We start from the raw sequence: 21,598 nt of genomic DNA, 5'->3' as shown, positions 1-21,598 counted from the left end.
TGCATGCCATTGGCAGTTTGCGGTCTATGATCTACGAGCCAATAGGAAACAGGGGATGTACATCACCTGAAACTAATTTGAACCTAGATGGGAACCACAAAGCAGGTTCTACACAGAACCCAAGAAACAAGTGGCAAAGGCTATATTTACCACGATCATGCCAATTCAACTAACATTTATCAGGTACCAAAAATAAGCTCAATATAATCTACTAAACCCTGGAGACACAGAGATGGACAATGACATGATCCCTGCCCACAAAGAATGTACAAACTATCACCATCAACAACGAGACAAGATTTACTAGACACTTACTATGTGTTAATCAGCACTAAATGATGAGGAAACAATGGAAGGCAAAAACATGCCTTCTGCCCTCAAAGAGTTCAAAAATATGAAAACAACCATATGCAGCCATGTATATAACAGTGAAAATAGAAGGTAATCTCAGAGGAAAGATTCCAGCAGAAGGGCAAAGTGAGGAAATTCCATGGGAGACTTCTTGCAGAATGGAGGAACTTAATGGTGGGAACTCTCTGTCTCTCTCTCTGTACACACACATATGCACACATATATACACACATATATGTACATATTTATGTATGCATATGTATATATCTATGTATTGTGTGTGCATGTATATATATAAATGAGTGTCATACAAGGTGGAATATTATAAGGATAAAGGAGGGATTCAAAGTGCTTTAGAAAAATATGAGAAGAATCTGTTGGAGCCACTGGCAGAATTCACCTGACACCTTCGGTGCATGTGCCTTTGACTTTATCCCACTAGAATCTGAAAAGGTCCAGGACTGAAAGAAGAGTTCAGCGAGGAGCCTCTTATACTCTGCAGCTCTTTCTCATTCTTTCACATTTCCTTTTTTCACCTACACTGTGCATCTCCAGCTCATTTGTCATAATCCAAAGCTTCAGAAGGTTCCTTTGGGATCCAACACAAAGGGGAAAGCTGTTAGCAGGATGTTTTGTGGTCACAGATGCCACCTCTAGCCCAACCTAAACAAATACTTCCTTTAACCCTCCTCAGAGAATGAGCCCCCTGGGTTGGTAGGAAAAGGAGTCAACTAAGCTCCCTGGGGAGCTATGAAAGTCTATGGGGTCTATGGAAGAGATGCACCTTAGCTTTATGGAAATGCAGCCTGTGCTTTCTGATCGTGAACTAGAAAGAGGGTAGGCTGGCAAAGGAAGATCAGACTGGGGTCATTATTTTATCAGCAAAGAAGCAATGTAACTATTACATCGTTACGGCAATTTGCTCAAAATTTTGGTATTTGCTCAAAATCTCATATAGATTTGTACTATTAATAAAAGGTAAATGGTGATCCATAACTCCCCCAACAGCTACAACTACCCACTGAAACATCATTAGACACAATTCAATGCCAAGGAAAAGTAAGAAATTAGGCATCTTCTACTTCTTCTCTCTCACCAATGCCTCCCATCATCCAGAAAAGCAGGAGGTCCAATTCTGGAAACTGCATACACTTCCTGATATAAAAGTTATCCCCTTAATTTGCAGTGGATGGTGACATTCTAGATACCCTCAGTCAGCAGATAAATTCTGTGCCTTTTAGAGGTTCTTCTTCCTCGTCATCATCCTTGTTTCCTCTTCTTCCTCCTTTTTTTCCTTACCTTTTCTCTTCCCATTCTCCTTCCCCTTTCTCTTCTCCTTCTTCACTTTCTCTTTCTTTAAAAAAAACTTATTTGGTCTTCCTATCCTGAGCCAGGGATTACTCACAAACCCTGTTTCATTCAGATCTTCATTAGGCCAGTTCAAGCCTTCTTAGACAACCCAGTGAAACACTGCATGTAATGTCAGATTATTTTTTAATGTGTTGGTTGGTTTAAAAAAAATAATCTTGTTCCTTCAATCCCCCTCCCCTGTTTTTCTTAAAAATAAAAACACTTTTACAAGTAATAAATTCTGGAAGGGTGATTCGGCATGAAGGACAAAATCTAGATATTGTGGAAAAACAAAAATTTGGGTAATTTCTTTATAAGCTTTTCTTTTTTTTCCAAGGAAAGCAATTTTGCTATTTTACCAAAAGATGATCCAGTCCTCTGTTTTCTTTTTTCTGTTTCATTCTGGGCACTATTGCATTCCTGAAAATCCAGGGAAAGAATCTCAGAATCATATTGACCTTCTAAGGACTGATCCCTGTGCTCTAAAGACTAATTTCCATTCTATAGAAAGTCTCCATCTCTTCCCCATATTCACCAATATCAGAGGGGAAAACAAACAAACTCAGCACAGATATCCAGTCTCTAACAAGATATCAAGTTACACGTGGCTTAAGCAGGAGAGAACTCTAGACTTCATGTGTATACAGGACAAATCATGACATGTTAGCACCATCAAGGCTAACTGCTGTGTAGCAAAAAAGGAAAAATAAATAGAGAATTAAAGTCACCACCAAAGAGATCCTTTCAAGCCTTAAAAGTGTCCTTAACAGTGAACTTCTGACTCACTGAGACTGATTCCAAGGTGAATTATTCCCTTGCTTGAGCTTTATTTATACCAGTTTAAAAGGTGTATGCGATATTAGTTGCTTCTCTATGTTTCTTGCATTTCTCAGAAGGAAAGAAACTGTGAATGATCTGAGGTTAATCTATTATTATTATTATTAATTAGAGCACACACTCAAAATCTGATTCATTTTTCATTAGGAGCTCTTCAGAAAGTTATGGATCAACTTAGGAAACTAGATGCTAGTTTCAAAAGGACGGATAACCCTAAACAAGTCAGAAAAGATAGCTTTTAATGGAGATTTCATCTGAAGATGAAAGAAAAGTTTCTTCAGGAACTGCTTCATTTCCTAGATTCTGGCTGTCAAAAATCAGAGGAGTATAAGATTTCAGAGGGCAGAGACCATTTGCAAGGGAGGGCAGAGACTATTTGCAAGGCATAGACAGCAGATTTTCCAAATGCCCCATGATTTTTATTCTTGTTAATAATAATAGCTATATGCTAAGCACTCTACTAAGCACTATTAAAATATCTCATTTTATCCTCACAAAAACCTGGGAGGTAGGTGGTGTTACAAGCCCCATTTTACAGTTGTGGAAACTGAGACAAAGATTAAGTGTCTTACCCAAGGGCACACAACTAGCAAGTATCTGAGGCTGTATTTGAACTCACATATTCCTATTTGACTCTAGATTCACTGCTCTATCCACTGCATCTCCTAGCTACCTCATAATAATAAAGTTAATAAGGGAGAAAATAGTTTTTACCAAAATTTAGCATGATATAAGCATTTAGGCATCCTCTTCCTGTACTGACTAAATTGTAAGCTCTTTGAAGGCAGGGATCACAGGTCAATGAAAAAGAAAAGAAACTACATAAAATAAGAATGATGAGCAGGACAGTGTTAGAACTAATGTGCCAATCTGCAGTTTCAAATATAATCCTCTTTCTGTCCTTGTCTGTATATGGAAATGTTCATATTTTGTGATGTCTATTAAGATCAAATAAAATTATATCATAAAAACTCAGTTCATTCAAGTCCATTAAAAAAATTAAGAACAAAAGATAAAGAGACAGACAAATAAACAGGCACAACTTTGGTGTAGTGGGTAGGGATGACCTTGTAGGAAAAAGCACTTGGATTTGAGAATGGTCTCTAACATATACTAGTTGTATGAACCTAGGCAATCCCATAACCTCTCAGAGCTCTAGGCAATTCAGAAACTCTAAGCTGCAGGGAAGGTGTCCACATGGATTAGTAAAGGAAGTTTTCTCATTTCAGAGTTCTCTATATCAAGATAATCATAAGTCCAGTTTATATAAAATGCACTCATATGGTAATCCCAAAGCAGTACACAATAACACATGTCCAAATCTGTGGCCCAGCTGGTTAAGATTCCTAGTAAAGATTTGCTTGGCTCAGTCTAAAGTAAAACATGACTAATAAGGACTTTCCTAATTCAGGATCCAAAGGAACCTGTGAGTTGTCTATAGAAAAGAGAGCTTGCAAAGTAAATGGATACTGCAGACACGATTCCAAGAAAAGCGTTAACCTACTTAGAGAACCATTTCTCAACTACTAAAATATATTTGCTCTGAAATTATAGTATGAGCAGAAGTTCAAACCACTTAGGCTGATGTATTCGAGTGCTTCTGTTCACCTTAGTTGTGTTGAATCTCTGTAACTAATACAGTCATCATCCAGTAGCTGGGAGCTCAGTTTCTACACATGGAAGAACAGTGATCATAACCCTCATACTACTTTTGCCAAAGGTTATTCACAGGTTCATAAAAATAGATTAAAACTGGAAGGGACCTCAAAAGTCATCTTTTGTTGTTGTTCAGTCGTTTCAGTTATATCAGACTCTTCGTGGCCCTTTTTGGGGTTTTCTTGGCAAAAGTAATGGAGTGGCTTGCCATTTCCTTCTTCAGATCATTTTACAGATGAGGAAACAGAGTCAAGGTCACACAGTTAGTAAATGTCCAAGTCTAGATTTGAATTCAGGATGATGAGTCTTCTAGTTTCCAGTCCACCTGGCTGCCCCTCAGAACTGCCATCTAACTCTATCGAATTGTATAGGTGAGGAAATAGGTCATAGAACAGAAACTTGCTAAAGAAAACATAGGTAGTTATTGTGAGGATGCGCTTCATAAATCCATCTACAAGTGATTCTACAGTAGATATGTCTCCTCTAAAATCCTCTTTAGATACTTTATCACGACTTCTCAAAGGCTATGCAGGAGAACGGACTCCAAACCCCCACAGATCCTACCAAGAAGCACCTAGAATTAGCATAGCCAAGTTCTGCTACACTCATTACTAGGACTTGGGAGACCACTGGGTGATGAATGTGTCAATTACAGCAATTCACCAAGACTTCCTACTAGAGTAAGGGGATGTTGCAATCCGCATGGGTATGGGAATAAATAAAATCAGAAATCAGAGTTCTCTGAAGTATGTGTGTGTACATGTAACATAGCTTGTTTTTCCTCTCTCCTACAGGAGCACGTTCTTCTATCTATTGGTCACACCCATAGCAGGGACTCAACTAGCATTTCTGGATGATGGTGATGATAATGATGACATCAGAAAACATTCTGGGAAAACACAGTACAGTAGCTATGTTTACTTGCTTAAGCTTATAAAAACACCCTGTTACAGGTTGATGTTTCTTCCAGGAACCAATCTAGAAAGGAGCTACCCATTGAGGTTGCTTCCAACTCTGAAATTTGATTTGATTTTTGTGTGATTCAGTCTGAGGTCTGTCAAGGGCTACAGGAACCTAAAAATCACAGATGCCTCTCCCCTATATGCTTTTGAATTCTTAGATTTGAACAAATTTATGTGGCAAAATGATAATTTTTCTCATGGAAATCTTTTCTTCAATTTTTATTTCACAAAAGTGCTTATCTTTGGACCTCATTTTCCACATCTGTAAAATTATTGGTAGCAAAACTTGCAAACAAAGTCAGTGCCCAATGACTTGGAAATGGCTGAACAAATTACAGAGTGTGAATCTAATGAGATTATTATTCTGATGGATAAATGATTTAGACATAAAGAATAACATCATAAGTAAACCAAGGGAGTATGGTAAAATGTATCTCAGATCTATGGATAAAGGAAGAGTTTATAAACAAACAAAATAGAAAAGATTATAGGAAGCAAAATAGATACTTTTGATTACATGAAATTAACAAAGCTTTTGTACAAACAAAACTAATGCAGTCAAAATTAGAAGGGAAACAAGAAAGGGGGAAAATTTGCAACAAGTTGCAAAAACCTTGATAAAGGTCTTACTTCTTAAATATATAGGGAACTGAGTCAAATTTATAAAAATAAGACCCAATCTCCAGCTGATAAATGGTCAAAGAATATGAATAAGCATTTTTCAGAAGAAATCAAAGCTACCAATAGTCACATAAAAATGCTCTAAATTATTATTAAATTAGAGAAATACAAATTAAAAGAATGAGACATTTGATAGATCAGTTAATAGGGCAGAAAAGGAAAATGACAAGTACTGGAGATGTGGAAAAGTTGGGCCACTGATTCACTACTGGTGGAGTTGTGAACTGATCCAACTATTCTGGAGAGCAATTTGGAACAAAGCTCAAAGGGCTATCAAACAGTGCAAATTCTTTGACCCAGAAATACCATTACTTAGAGTTTGTGTATCCCAAAGAAATCAAACAAAAAGGAAAAGTACCCATATGTACAAAAATATTTATAGCAGTTCTTTTTGCAGTGCCAAAGAATTGGAAATTAAGGGGATACCCATCAATTAGAGGATGTCTGAATAAGCTGTAGTATAGTCAAGGAATACTATTGTGCTATAAGAAATGACCAACAGGATGGTTTCAGAGAAACCTGGAAAGACTTATATGAACTCATGCAAAGTGAAGTAAGCAATATTGTAAGGATAATCAACTGTGAAAGACTTAGCTACCCTGATCAAGACAATGAGCCAAGACAATTTTAAAGGACCTATGATGAAAAATGCTATCCACTTCCATAGAGAGAACTGACAAACTCTGAATGCAGATTGAAGCATACTTTTAAATATTTTTTTTATTTTTATTATTTGTGTTTTCTTTTGCAATATGGCTAATACAAAATTATGTTTGGCATGACCTCATATGTATAATCCAAATCAAAGTGCTTGCCTTCTCAAGGTGGGGGGGCGGGGTGGTGGAATAAAAGGGAGAGGAAGATTTTGGAATTCAATTTTTTTAAAAAGATTTTAAATGTTTTACATGTAGTTGGAAAATATTTAATGAAATAAATAAAAATAATTTTTAAAACACATTATTATTCTGTTACAAAATGACAAATATAAAAAATTTAGATTAATGGAAAAGCTTGTATAAAATAATGTAGTGTAAAATAAGCAGAACTAAGAAACTAATACATACAATGTAAATGGAAAGATCCAATGCAATTGAATAATGTGTAATTCTAACAATCAAGCTTTGAAGAGATGACAAAATTAATCTTTCTCCTTTTACTAGGTGGCACGATGGATGGAAGACTGGACCTGGAGTCAGGAAGACCACTTCCAGTGTTGCCTCAGACATTTGGTGGCTGTATGATCTTAGACAAGGTACATATTCTCTCAGCCTCAGTTTCCTCAACTGTAAAATGAAGAGGTTGGACTGGATGTTCTCCTGGGTCCCTTCTAGCTCTAAATCTGATCATATGATCCTAAGGGAAGAGGGAGGAGGAAATCTAGTGGTGTAAAATGTTGCATATACTATCAGACTTAGTTGATTCATTGGTTGGTTTGGCTGAACTTTTTTCTTTTTTTTAATCTCACTGGGTAAGATTGGCTCACTGGTCATGGGAGAGGAGAAAGGGTAGGTCTGGAAATGCATTTGATATAAAACGAAAAGCATCTTAAAAAAAAAAAAGAAAGGGTTGGATCAGATGACCTCACAATTCCCTTCAACTTCTAAATCTATGATTCTATGTGAAAATACATTGGAAGGTTACCAAAAAAAAAAAAAATCTTTAAAAAAATATGTCTTTAAAGGGGAAGTTCTAAAAACACTTCAATAGCTATAGTCATATCAAAGGCATGGGTCCCCTTCCAATCCAAAGCAGATCTAACAACCAACCACAGACTGGAGTAGGGGAGAAAAACTGAAGCAGAAGAATGAAAACGCCCTAGTCAGGAAGAGAGAGCCCCAGCAGCAATCCTGCATTTCCTTTCTTTTGATCTGGAGGCAAAGCCTCTTTTACAGCCAGTGAATGGCTCCTCTAGTGACAATGGAATAATAATGGAGCTGTTGAAAGTGAAGGGAACAGTATTTTTAAACCCCAGCACTTTATTATCCTCAAAAGAATCTAATTCAGCTCCTACTGTTTTAGAAATGGGTGTCCCAAAACAGGTCTAAGGGAAAAGGGGGAGGGAGAAAGAGAAAGGGAGTCTCAGAGAAGACAAATCGAACCTGGGCATGATTGCTGAGAGGACCTTTGTGGAAATGCCTTTGAAATGCTTTGTCTTTCTCAATTATCCGTCTCTTTCTTGTAGGCTCACAAGTCAAAACTGGGGGATAGAGGGAGGAGGGAAGGGAAACTGTTTTAGCCAGAAAGGCCAAAAATACCCCCAGGACTCTAGGTCAGGGCTGTGAACCAAAGATTCATCATACAGAGATGTTCTGCCATTAATTTAAACCACATTCCCTCTCTCAGAGCCTCAGTTCCCTCATTTGTAAAATGGGCATAATATCTGTTCTATCTACCTTCCAGGCTTCTTTGAGGCTTAGTTGAACATGTAGAGCTCTTTGCAAAACTTAAAGCAACACATAAATATCATTTTGTTATTGTTATTATAATATCACAAGGAGGGTACTATTAGGTAGCTGGGTGGTTGAACTGAATCAGGAACACCTGAGTTCGAATCTACCTTACACACTTAATAGCTGCGTGATCCTAGGCAAGTCCCCAAACTTCTCTTTCTCAGTTTCCTCAGCTGTAAAATGGGACAATAACTGTACCTACCTTACAGGGTTACTATAAAAATCAATTGAGATAAAATATGTAAAGTGTTTTGCAAACTTTAAAGGGTTACACAAAGGGTATTATTATCACAATATTGCAAATTAGAATACTGAGGCACAGAGAAGTTCACTGAGGTCATGGGGCTGGGCATAGGCGGAGGCACTCCCTCCTTATTTCTCCTTTTTAGAATTCTCATCTCCTTCAGAACCATATTGTATAAGAGATCTTACCTAGGACTATATAGTTCCTGGCATCATGGGTGGACAAACTACCATGTATTTCTTATGTGTATGTTCTAATTTTGTATAGAGCGCATATGTACAGGCTGTTTATTCCTGATAAAATACAAGTTTCTTGAGGGCAGAGGTTGTTTCACTACTGTTTTCCTATCCTTGGTTTTGAAACCTTGGTTCAAGTTCTGACTCTGATACTTACTAGCTGAGTTATCGTGGCCAAGTCATTTAATGTCTTTGAGCTGGTTTTTTTTTTTTCCTTCTGCTTTGTATCACCTATCACCGTGTCTTAATAACTATTTGTTGATTGGCTGATTGAACCAAGGCTTGAACTCAGGCTTTCTGAGTCCACTACTCCATGCAATGTTGCAATGTTTTAATGCCACCTAATGGTTGAGTGATACTGGGGCAATTACTTGACTTCTCTCTCTCCGGTCTCACTCTCCTCAACTGTGAAATGAAAGGGTTGGATCACGTGATCTCTTTTTCTTTTTTGCATTATGTCTCTGTATTCTGTTACTGAGATACAATTCCATAATTCAGTTCTCTAAGAACTAAACAACTAAACCAACAGTTAGGTTTAACAAACTGGGTTAAGATCCCTAGCACAACTGAATCACTTTACTCTTCACAGTCAACTGCTATACTCTGTGATCCTTTAAACTTAATTTAACAAGGATTTCAAACTGACACCAAGTTATGATATGTCTTCTATCAGAATACTTATGAGGAAAAAAAAGAATCACATTACTTGATATTTATTCAAAAGGTCTTTGATAAAAATTGGAAGTGAATGTTCACAGGCAGATTTTAACGTATAACCCTATTGTTTTCAAAATTCTGTTTACATGGTAATTTTTATGATTGTGAGAATACTCATACGAAGCTTTATGCATTCATATATTTTGCATGGTATCTGATATGATTATTTATGATAATATCACTCTTGATCGAAAAACAACTGGAATTTTCCATTCCACAGGTAGCTATATAGTTGTCAGGAAGTAATTGCCCATCTTTCAGGAACAATTCTTTGCCTTCGTCAATTAACATGTTCAACTCAGAATCTGGATAAGACTTCGAAGCATCATATGCTTCCCATTTACTTTGATCTGATTTTCCATATCTACTGAAGTCCTTCTCTCCCCAAGGACAGAGCACTGTATTGCAGATTGGAGAGAATGCTGACATAGATTTGTATTTTCCGGGATTCTTCAAAGCACAAATCAGAGCTCCCTGGCCTTCTGCAGAATGGCCAAAAATAGTCATCTTCTGTGGGTCAGCTGGAAAATTAGTATTTGTCAACTAGGCAGCTCATCTATTATATGAGTACATTCCATGGTTGGTTTTCCAAGATTCTTTAGTGGCATTCATATGAAAGCCAGCACTAGTACCATAGTCTTGGCTTGTCATCTTCTCTTTAAATATTTGCAGCCATATGGACTGCTGTCTGGTGCAGTGACAAGGAGACTGTGTTCTGCTGCAGCTTGGTGATAACCAGCTTTTGTAATAAAATTTTGTTCTGTGCAAGTTAAACCTGATAGACAGTGAGGTATGGGACATTTCCCAGGTTCTGCCTTGGGTGGTAGGTAGACTTCAAAATTTCATGTTGCATTTTATTTCCACACCGTCATGTTCATACACATTCTAAGGTCCTTCTTGTTGCTAGAAATTTGTTTCAAGGCCATAGTTTCTTTGCTATTCAGTTGCTACTGTTTTTCTTCTTAAGAAAGTGTATGATTTTCAACTAGAGCAGATGATCTCTTCAGGTGCTATCAAACAGTGGTATTCTGACTCTAAATTTCTTCAGGTTTTAGTCACAACATTGTTATATTTCAGTTTTCACAACCAGTCATTAGAGGATATATTCATTTTTCTCAATTAACTCAGCAGAATGAAGGGAAAAGGTCAGAAGTTTTAAGATCTACGTGGCCTGGTCTTGTGATGGGTCTTTTTCATCATAAAGGAATGTTAATATATTTGAATGATGTGCCTCATTCCTCACCCCTTAGTCACTTAAAAGTGAACCAGAAAGGGGAAAGAGATTGATAGAGTTCCCCTCCAATGAGAGTTATCTGCTTTCCCATTCCTTTAGGAGTAGTGTCTCTGAGGAAGAACTTAATTCCAGAGGTAGATTCAGAAAGACAGGCAGAAGTTATCTATTTCATACAAGACTGCTTGATCTTACATGTTAAAGGCATCTGAAAAAGTCTGATTGAGATCCAAGAAAAACTGGGGGTGGTATAAAGAAATTCCCTAAAGAGAAAGAATAATCAGAACCAGGGTGTTTCCCACTATCCAACAGCACCCTCCTCTTGAGATCTGTTAATCTATGACCTGGGAGTCCAAGAAGACTGAGGCTCTGATTTCACTGAATAGCTGTTAGGAAAGTCCACTGAGAGTGAAAATTAATCAAAATGAGAAAGGAGTAGAGAACCATAAAAGCTTTGGATTGTTGCCACAGCTGTACACAAGCTTGTATCATACTTCTTGCCTCTGCAATCTGACAGTCCATTGACTTAAGAGGGTCAACAGAAAGGGAACCAGAGAAAGGAGATGCAACGGGGCTCCCACAATGCCTTGGGGACAAGAGAGCTTTCCTTATTAAGAAAGAGACTCTGAACTACATGTTCCAGAAGGCTGTGGCTAGAGTCTTCAGTACATGGAGTTTGAGGAGAGTCTCTGGGCAATCTTACAAGCAAATGCCAGTGAGATAAAGGAGATTTGACATTTGAGGAGGATTTAGAAGAGGATGAGAGTCAGTACACAAAGGCAGTGAGAAGTGAGAGCCTGGAAAAAGTAGCAGCTTTGTTTTGAGACCATGTAGAAGGTAGAAGGCATGGAGACCTGGGGTGGCAACTGAAGCAAGGAATAGTAGCAGTTGAATGGAGAGTGTGAAAGAGAATGTGTGTGTATCAGATACAGCATTCTATAACTCTAGAATCTGGTATGGACTCTGACAGTGACTAAAACCTATGGTCAGACAGTCATAAATCTAAAGCTCAAAGGGATCTTTGAGGCCCTAGTTCAAGCTCTTCATTTTACAAATTAGGAAACTGATGCTCAGGGAGGTTCAGTGACTTTGTCAAGGTCACATGAGTAGAAAGGTTGAATCTGAACTCAGTTCCTCCAACTCTAGAGCCAGTGCTTTTTCCATCAACAAGCTACTACCTCCAGTACTGTGAACGCCCAAAGTAAGCTGTGATTTCTAACTCTGCCAAGCTAAAAATGAAGGAAAGCTGATGGGGAAGACCAGCTTCCAGTACTAATGAGTTAAGCGGACTGTACCTTTTCTCCCTGCTTACTGGAAAAGCATGAGATCTTCCTTCTATAGTGGGAGTATGTATTCTGGGAAAGTTTGCTGCTTGGTTTAATTTCTTGTTATTACCTTACAACCCTATTTCATGAAATACTTTTTATCTTTTGAATTCATGTGTCATCTGGTTTGATCTGTTAAAGAGAAACACCCAATGGGGGTTCATGAGGTATAGACTTCAATAAACAATGTCCCAAACATTAATGCCTTAAATTTGGTCATAGCTTTCAGGAGGATGAAGAAAAGTCACAGGTATTGATTTATTGGCAGGACACTTAATCTGAGATTTTCTGTCTAATCTGTTGTTCAGAGCCCACCCTCTATCAGACATGCCATTAACGTGACCTATGAATGTTGGAGAAATGATAATGTTCAGAATCAGTCATAGTGAATAGCATTAGTATGAGGCAGAACAGAGTGAAGCAGAGCATGAGATTGGATATCACAGAACCTAGGGTGAAGGTTCAGCTCTGCTACCTACTAGTTATTGGACCCTGACTAAGCCACTCTGCTTTTCTGAGTCTCAGTTTCTCCGTCTGTCAAAGGAACAAGTTTTATTAGATGATCTCTAAGGTCCCTTTTGACATCTAACCAGCTAAGATTGCTTACTATATTTTACTCTAGAAGAAGCTATCAATAGTAGTCCAGTGAGTTATATTTCATATATAAAAATGTTTCTCCTGCCCAGCACAGGGTATACATTTTGTGCTGTGTCTCCAGTAGTGGTGATGAACTTGTGCTGATTCATCCACACTTTCCTAGCACCCCCTGCAACTAATGGAATTCATTTGCAAAATGACTGTTAAGGTTAAAGATCAGATTAAGATCTGTGATCAAAGAAAGAAGAAAGCAAAATTGCCCATTAGGATTTAACTTGGTCTTGATCATATAACACCAGTTCTTTAGACAACTGAACAGTTAAACTTGGAGCGTAAACTTTTTTCCCTAAAGTTCTAAATGCATCATCACATCCATGATTAGCATACTATCTCCCACACAAAAGTCACTCAATTCATATTTCATTATTATTAGAGTAGTAAAAACAATAATACACCATGCTTTAAACTTATTTAGTGTCTCTTGAAAAACCTTAAGTGATTAGTTACATTAAATTCCTTCTTTCTTAGGGCATCCCTGTATAACACATGCTTCAGAAAAAGCAAGGCCAGGCATGCTAACTGGCTTTTTTTAAGCTAATGCTCCAGACGAAAAGCAGAACTAAAAAGTTTCTAGAAAAAACATGTATTCGAGGCCATCAGAGTAAAAAGGATGAGGCTGTGGGGCTGATAAAGGATGGAAGGTTCACTGCAACTAAGTGTTTGGCTAATAGCTGCACCAGGATACTCGGGACAAAGGTAATGAAGAAGGTACTGGAATTGGCATCTTTTTCTCTTCTATAGTCCTATGTACACCTCAACATACAACTAGAAGGATCCAATCAAGAAGGCAAACAGTATGGCATTTTATCCTTTGCCAGCACTTGAGAGGCCTCATTTGGATCTCTTTAATATCTTTTAAGACCAGCAAATTTACTCAATAACTTAAAGTCTTGACTGAGGAGAAGATATGTAATATAGAGAACTGGCCTTGGAGTCAGGAAGATCTGGGTTCAAGTTCTGATTCTGACACTTCCTAGCTGTGTGACCACAGGGCCAGCCACTTAACCTCTCAAGTCCCAGGAACTCTATAAGATTCTAAATTACAGACTATGGAGCTGTGGAGGGAATTTTTCACACTAGAAGTTTCTTACAAAAATGAAAATGAAACTAGGAAGGAGAGAGAAAGGGAAAAGAAGAGGGAGAGCAAGACACAGAAGGAGAGGGAGATGAGGAGGGAAAGAGAAAGTGGGAGTAGAGGGAGAAAGAGAGCGAAAGAGGAAGAGACAGCGAGATTTCATTTCTACCTCTCCATGTCCAGAGCTTAGCACAGCATCTGGCATCTAGTAGGAACTTAATAAATGTTTGTCGATTAAGTGATTACAGACTGGGAAACTACAGTCCAAAGGTAAGGCATTTGCCCAAAGTCATGAGCTAACTACTGTCAGAGAAGAGACTAGAATCCAGATCTCTTAAGTCCATCACCCCATGTGAATACCCTACACAATGGGATTTTGGCATCCAAAGAACAGGCAAATTTTAAAGGGTCTGTTCAGCTAGACTGTATCCTGCCACCTAACCACTGAATCATCTGTCAGTTTACATCACAACCATCAGGAAGCATTTAACAATCACTTTCCAAGAGCCAAGTTCAATCTTCAGAAAAATGTCTTCCCAGAAAAAAAGTCAGAGTTTGGATATTATTTTTAATAAATGAGAACTCCTGTAATCAGTAAACTCCTTGACTGCAGGAACAGTTTTTCTCTTTTTATCTGCACTAACTAGCACAGTGCCAGAAATATAGTAGGTTCTTAAAAAATGCTTGTTGAAGTTTTTTCATATGTAAAATGAGGGAGTTCAACGAGATGAAGACCTTTCCATCTCTACATCAAATTTCCCATGAAGTCATTTAACCAGATAGTCTCAATGTCCTCTTCTGTAGGATGATCATATAGCATTTACACCGCATATGATTATTGTTACCTCAAAAGGGGTAACCAATGTAAAGTATTGTGTAAAAAGTCCTATATAAACGTCAGTAATTGTCATCACTAAATAGGAGGGAGAAAAGGGGCAGTGGGTGTGAGCAAACGAGATGGCCCACCATCAAAGCAGCTCTAAAGTTGTACAAACAGGCCCACCAGGATCCAAGATAGATAGCTGAAAGGGGCCTTACAGACCACCTGGTCCAACATCCTCTTTTTATAGATGAAGGACTGAGGTCCCAAAAAATCTTTGACTTCTCTTTCTACAAGACCCTAGAAGTCTTTAACATCTCCTCCCTGCCTGTGAACATAAAGAGGAAACTAATGAAGCCAACAGACCTTTACTATTTTGGAGTTACCATAGATGAGTCTGGATTGATTCTTGTGGTTGATCTGTGAGAACTTTGAGTGGACTGGGTGGTGTGCAATCTCTTTGAAAAGTTCCAAATTATCCCTAAGGATCTAGGCTGAACTGCTCCTGGTGGCAACAGCCTGCCTAGAAGAAGATGAGAATCCAAGCCCTTAAACTTTCCTGACAAACAGCCTTGGCTTTCAAGTGTCTAATCTGCTGGACTCTTATGAGTCACTGTTAACAAGACATACTGGTAGTGGGTACCAAGTGGCTTATCTATTAGAGCATAATACAAGTCAATGGACATTCATGGTACCTACTGGTAACACTCTCTGAGACCCAGCTAGATCCTAATTCTCTATTAGACCACAGGTGAGGGTAGAGTAGGGATTCTTAACTGAGGGCCCACGAATTTGATTTTTTTTAAATGCTTTGAGAACTATTTCAGTGTAGCTGATTTCCTCTGTACTTCTATGCCTTTTATTTGATGCGTTTAAAATCATTATTCTGAGAAGTCCATAGGTATTCTCAGACTGCCAAAGGGTTCCATGCCACAAAAAAAGTTAACTCCCTGCTTTAGAATAAAAGTATTCTCAGTAGATATTTTAATGAGGCGAGAAGGAGGTGAACAGGCATGGATGGAGGTGCCATAGTGGTAACTGGTAATGATGAGTAATAGTTAGCAGCTGCTCAGTTTTTTTGCTCTTGAATTGATTTTTAACAATTTACACAACAGCCTCAATTAGGCTGAGCACAGCTTAACTAGCTTTGCTGACAGAAAAATGGGAAGCACACAAAAAAAAGAGGAAAAGTAACTTAATAAAGGAGACAGTAAATCAGATAGAGGGCAGATAAAACAATCACGGTAACTTCGCAGCTTCTCCTTTGCAAATCACTCTTGTATCTGATATCTTAGCCTCTTACATCTCTCTCTTCTCTTACTCTTTTTTTAATAAATTGACCAAACAATGCCTTCTATTTAATACGGGACTTTAGGTGCTCAATTTTGTATGAACTAAAATTTGGTCTTTTGTATTAATTATTAATGCTTAATTTTGTATTAATTAAAAATATTAGATTTATTAAATTAAAAATTTATCAATTAAAAATATTAAAAATAATTCTTCTAACATTTAACTGGAAACGTGGGAATGTGTTCTGCATGACAATACATATTTGTTACAAGGATTTTATTTTTATTTCTTAATTGGGGGGGAGTGTTGGCAAAGAATATAAATGCTTGTTGATTTTTTTTAAATAAAGTTTTCCTCAGCTGTCTCATTGATTATAGATTGAGAGGCATATGGATCATAAAAGACATCAAATCTGAGCCCCTCCCCCTCACTTTACAGAAGAGGAAACTGAGCTCTAGAGAGACAAAATGACTTACTCAAGACCAAACATATGGAAAGTAGCAAACTTAGGATATGATTCTTAAGGGCTCTGATTCTTAATGCAGTGTTTTTTTGAAGACCTGGAGGCGGAGGTATGATGTTAAAGCTGGGGTTTGGGGGGATGAATCCAAGACATACTTTTAAGTCTAACCTACCTTATTGATACTTTCTCCATCACTTTCTTAAATCTAAACAATCAACACAACAGCAAATCAAAGCCTGACTTGTAGAATCTGCCAACTTCCAATGAGTAACTACACTGAAAATTTAACAAGTGGCTCTTATGAGCCAGTTCAAGCTGGCCCCAGCTCGCCCTTCTAGAGGTGATCCTGGGTTGGGCATGTGTTGATGGGTTCTACCAATCTTGAAAGACTTGGATGGTAAACTCTGTGATGGAATATGTGTCTATTATTTGAGGACCAGGCTAGACAAGTTCAGAGGGCCTGATCGTCAAAGGCTTGGGCATCAAGTGATGATTGCGGTAGAAGGGAGAAGGTCCCTCTTAAAGGCTGTCTGCTAAAGTGTGCAAGGAACTGCATTAGTTAAGGAAGAATAAGGAGTCTCAAATTTTCAAGACTGAACTAAAAATAATTCAGAAAAGAAACTAAAGATGCTGTGGGCATGGCGGAACCAGTTTGAACCCACAATGACATTGTTGCTTCATTGCCTTCAGTGCATTTATTTTAACAAAACTGCATTATGGCAATATTATTAGTATTATTTCAAATAAAAACGAAGCTACCCTGGAAGAACTAAATGATACTAAGGTTTGACACAGAAAAGTTGTTTATACATAAATTATGATACCGTTCTCATGTTAACGAGGCTGTCATATCCTTCACGTGATTTACTGCCATCTTGTAATAGAAAAGCTTCATTTCCTTGACACCTGGGTGGTAATGGGACTGATAATGCCATGCTGCAAATGTTTCCTCCTCTCTCCTACTAGAAGTGTTTTAAAATCTTGAGTGCATTTTCAGGTCATAGTAATTCTGATATCAGTCTCCTGGGACCCACAGGGACAGCACACACGCATGCGTACATGCACATACGCACTCACACACATATATACACGCACACTCACACACATTTCACTCAGTCATCACTCGGGATGTGAGTGGCCAATGCTTTTCTTAACTAGAATTATAACTACGAAGATGGATGTCTTTTCTTCCTCAGCAACAGAGTTTGGGGAAGTGACAAGTGGGAGTAATTAAAACTGGCAGGGTCTTGGGAAGAGAGTTAAAATTGACTGAAAATTAAAAATAAGGATATGATTTTAAAAAAAAGAATTTCATATTTTACTTAAATGCTCTTAAAATTATGTTTTAAAAATAGACATTTTACAACCAAGCTGATTGGAACATAGGCAAAGTACATTTAGAATGATGTTTCTTTTCTACTCTGATAATTATCAGTACAAAAAGGCAGCAAAAAAGGGGGGTGAGAGGAAAAGAGTGTTTTCAAGTAATAATATAGTATACAAGTACTTTCTGAGCAGCCTTCTACTGACAAGATACTTCTTTAAAACATTTTAAAATTTAAGTGTTAACATATACAACTAACTAGCTAGATACATACACACAGGTGCACACATATATGTTGTTACTGAATCATTTCAGACCCCTTTTGGGGTTTTCTTGGCAGAGATACTGGAGTGATTTTCCATTTCCTTCTCCAGCTCATTTTACAGAGGAGGAAATGGAGGTAAACAGAGTTTGGTGACTTGCCCAGGGTCACACAGCTAGTGTCTAAGGTTAGATTTGAACTGACCCTAGGCCCAGGCACTGTACCACCCAGCTTCCCAACACATACACACATGCATGCATGCAAACATACGTACATACATACATACAAACATTAGGTATGTGGCACAGTAGATAAAAAGTGTTAGACTTGAAGTCAGGAAGACCAATTCAAGTCCTCTCTCAGACACTTGCTAGCTATGTGACCCTGGCTAAGTCACTTAACCTCTCCACTTAGTTTACTCCTCTGTCAAATGGGGATAGTAATAGCAGCTAATTCTAAGGTTTGTGTGACAACAAATGAAAAAAAAACATAGAAAGTGTTTCACAAACCTTTAAGTGTTATATAAAGGTTAGTGATTATTATATGTGCACACAAGTATGTGTACTGAAACCTTAGTTGCCACTTTCAATAACTTCCATAAATAAAAATATCTGTGACTGGAAAGGGAGATGGACCAACCATTAATTGAGAATGAGAAACCAGTTGGAGAGCCTGTTGGTATATCTGTATTCCTGAGACAGCAACAGAAGGCAAGGAAAGTCCCCAGCTGACTGAGCAGTTTCTCTATGGAAGACGTAATAGGTACATATATATGCCAAAGTACGGTGGGAAATTTTATTCTCCCCAAGACACAGAGAAGGGGATGATAAGGAAGAGTTGTCCCAAAGTAAAGAAAGGTGACTGACATTAAAGTTTTTTGGGGTCCTCTATCCAAATTCACACAGAATATAAACTTGTTGATATGATAGGACATGGAGACTGAGGCTTTATCTGGTTGAAAGTAGAAAGAGTGGGTGGACAGACCAGTTGTTCTGGCGTCCAGAAGACTGGAGTTCAAACACATCTTCAGACACCCTGGGAAACTTAACTCAGTCACTTAACCGCTGCCTGCCTCAGTTTCCTCCAATGTAAAATGGGCACCTACCTCCCAGGAGAAAGTAGAGTACTTCAGTGTCTGACACAGAGTGGGTACTAAATTCTTGTTTCCTTGTTTTTTCCTATAAATGAAGGATCTCAGTCCCAATATCAAACACCAAAGTTCAATCAAGACTGGATCATGTAACAGGTAAATGAAATTGGGCAGTTTGGAAAGTAATGTTGAATCGGTGGTAAAAAGGTTCTAGGTTGGAGTCTCATCTCCACCACTTATTAACCAATGTGAACCTGGCAAATCATAATCTTTCTGAATCTCAGTTTTCCATATCTAAAAAACGGAAATAACACAATAGACACCAGCCTCCCTTACAGGATTATTGTGAGATTCCAGTAAGATATAAAGTTATATAAAGTATTGCCCCAAGAAAGTTTAAATGGTATTCTATCCTACAACACAGAGAGAACTATCTAGTTACTGGGTTTAGACTATTCCAGGAAGTTCTAAATTTCTGCTTAGTCTTCCAAATTCCTGTGTTTTTTTCTTTTTTTCTGGCCATGCCCAACTATCTAATGTTAACATAAACCAGGTCCATTGCCTGGGGAGGGGAGAGACAGAGAATTAAAAAAGGAAAGATACCAAAATTAAACAAGACTAAGGAAAGGAAAAACAGGAAAGGTGAGATTTTAATTGCACAGCTGTTTGGCAATTTAAAGTTATGGTTCCTACATCCAATTTAACTGTTCCCCTTGGAGCATATGAATTACAGTGGGGTATTTTATTACATAATCATTGAACAGTGGGCAACACATTTACTTAGCAAAGATAACAATGTAGGAAATAATCATTATAATAAACCGACTAGAAAGTTTAGACCCAACAACTGCCTTCCGAAGGGTTACTGAACTTAATGTTTTTAAAACATTTTATGCTTTCAAAATGCTTTCACAATCCTTCATTAATTACTCTTCCCTATAGCCTGGAGAAATAGGTCAGCATTATTATCTCTATTTTAGGGAGGAGGAAACAGATATGGAGATACTGGATAACTTGCCCAAGATAACAATAAGGCAAAATCAAGGACACGATGCCAGTGCATTGCAAAGAACGTTGAACTGAAGGCAAATTGACTTGGGTGCAAAGTCAGCCTCATCCGGACATTTACTCTCGGTGATACCTTTTGAGCCAATCAGCCTGTTAGTCAGTTTTCTCATCTATAAAATGAGGGGTTTGGCCTAGATGACCACTAATGTTACTTTTACCCATGATCCAAACCCATGATCCTAGGCTTACAGTTATCTCACTTTGCTGCATCTGTTTCCTATTTGGTAATGGGAAAAAAGAGTTGGACTAGATGCCTTCCCTCTGAGATTAACTTCCATTGACAGGTCTAATTTTCTGCTTGTTGGCTCTCCAAACAGATTGTGAGCTCCTTGAGGGCAGGGATGTTTCTTTTTCTTTGTATCTCCAGCACTAGGCGCACAGTAAATACTTAATAAATGTTTGCTGATCGACTAATTAGATGACCCTTAAGGTTCCTTCCTGCACAAAATCCATAAGCCTGTGATCCACAGTACTTCAACTCTCTGGGTCAAAGGTTCCTGATCTATAAAACGAAAAGGTTGGACTAGAATATTACCTCTGAGGTCCTTCTCAGTTTGAAGGGTTATGATTCTAAGAGACCCCCTGGCCTCACAGCCCACTCTTTCAATAAATGAATTGTGATTTCCTCCCCAGACTGAGTCTCTGGGCACACATTCCCCGTAGATTGTTAAGGTCGATGGTCCAAGAAAAGAATCAGACTTGGAACCATGTAAAACACTGAATCCATGGTAACAGATCAGCTTTTACCTTTTCACCACCTAAAATGGTGAATTTTTTTTCTTCTATATTTTAAAAACATGTTCATAGTTTATAATAGTAATATCCTGGTGGGAATGGCATTTCCTAAGAGTAATAACTAATGAGGTGAAGGGCCTGAGGTAAAGCCAAGAGCCTGTAGTTCCTCAAGCTGAATTCATTAACTCCTAGGATACAACTTTCCCAGGAGCCCCCACTATTTTAATAATAAATAACAGCACTGGGTATGTTTCATCTGAGGATTCTGAAACATCTTCAAATATTATTCATTCTGCCTCACACGACCCCTGGAAGGCAGAGTTAATAAGACATGTTGGGGATTCTGTCATCTCTCGAGAGAAGAAAAATAACCAGTTGCTACCTATCCTTTACTTGCAGTTTTTACCTCTCACAACAAAGAAGTTGCAGCAAGGTGTAGCCCACTTCAAAGAGCACCACACTTGGAGTTGAGGAGAACTGGATTCAAATCCTGCCTCTGAGACTTCCTAGCCTTGTGACTCCATGCCATGCTACCACCACCACCTTGGTCTATGTTTCCTTTTTGTGTGTTATCTTACCCCATATGAAAGGAATCTCCATGAGGAGCTCTCATTGCCCTCCTTGAAGGCAGGGGTTGTCTTGGCTTGCTGGTATTTATAACCCAGCACTGAGCCCTATGCCTGGCACATAAGTATTTAAGAAATACTTTATCCATTTATTCCCTATGAAGAAATTCCCAGTGTTTTCAATAAACACCTTTTTACTATTGAA

General features: G+C 38.1%; 1 protein-coding gene, 1 long non-coding RNA gene and 1 pseudogene across 2 annotated transcripts in view; 1 reads left to right on the top strand and 2 right to left on the bottom strand.

Moving 5' to 3' along the window:
• The window catches only part of LOC140500575 (S-formylglutathione hydrolase pseudogene), a 27,868-nt pseudogene extending 6,638 nt beyond the window's left edge, over positions 1-21,230 (bottom strand).
• EXT1 (exostosin glycosyltransferase 1) overlaps positions 1-21,598 on the bottom strand; it is a 342,886-nt gene that overhangs the window by 119,360 nt on the left and 201,928 nt on the right. The gene's annotated exons all lie outside the window — the stretch shown is intronic.
• On the top strand, positions 6,830-21,598 carry LOC140500576 (uncharacterized). The gene is made up of 3 exons (XR_011965793.1): positions 6,830-7,089; positions 19,125-19,180; positions 21,227-21,598. It is a non-coding gene; the product is annotated as an uncharacterized lncRNA (long non-coding RNA).

Source organism: Notamacropus eugenii, chromosome 4 (assembly GCF_028372415.1).
Source record: "Notamacropus eugenii isolate mMacEug1 chromosome 4, mMacEug1.pri_v2, whole genome shotgun sequence".
In the NCBI taxonomy this organism is placed as follows: Eukaryota; Metazoa; Chordata; class Mammalia; order Diprotodontia; family Macropodidae; genus Notamacropus; species Notamacropus eugenii.
This window is presented reverse-complemented; position numbering and strand designations above follow the sequence as displayed.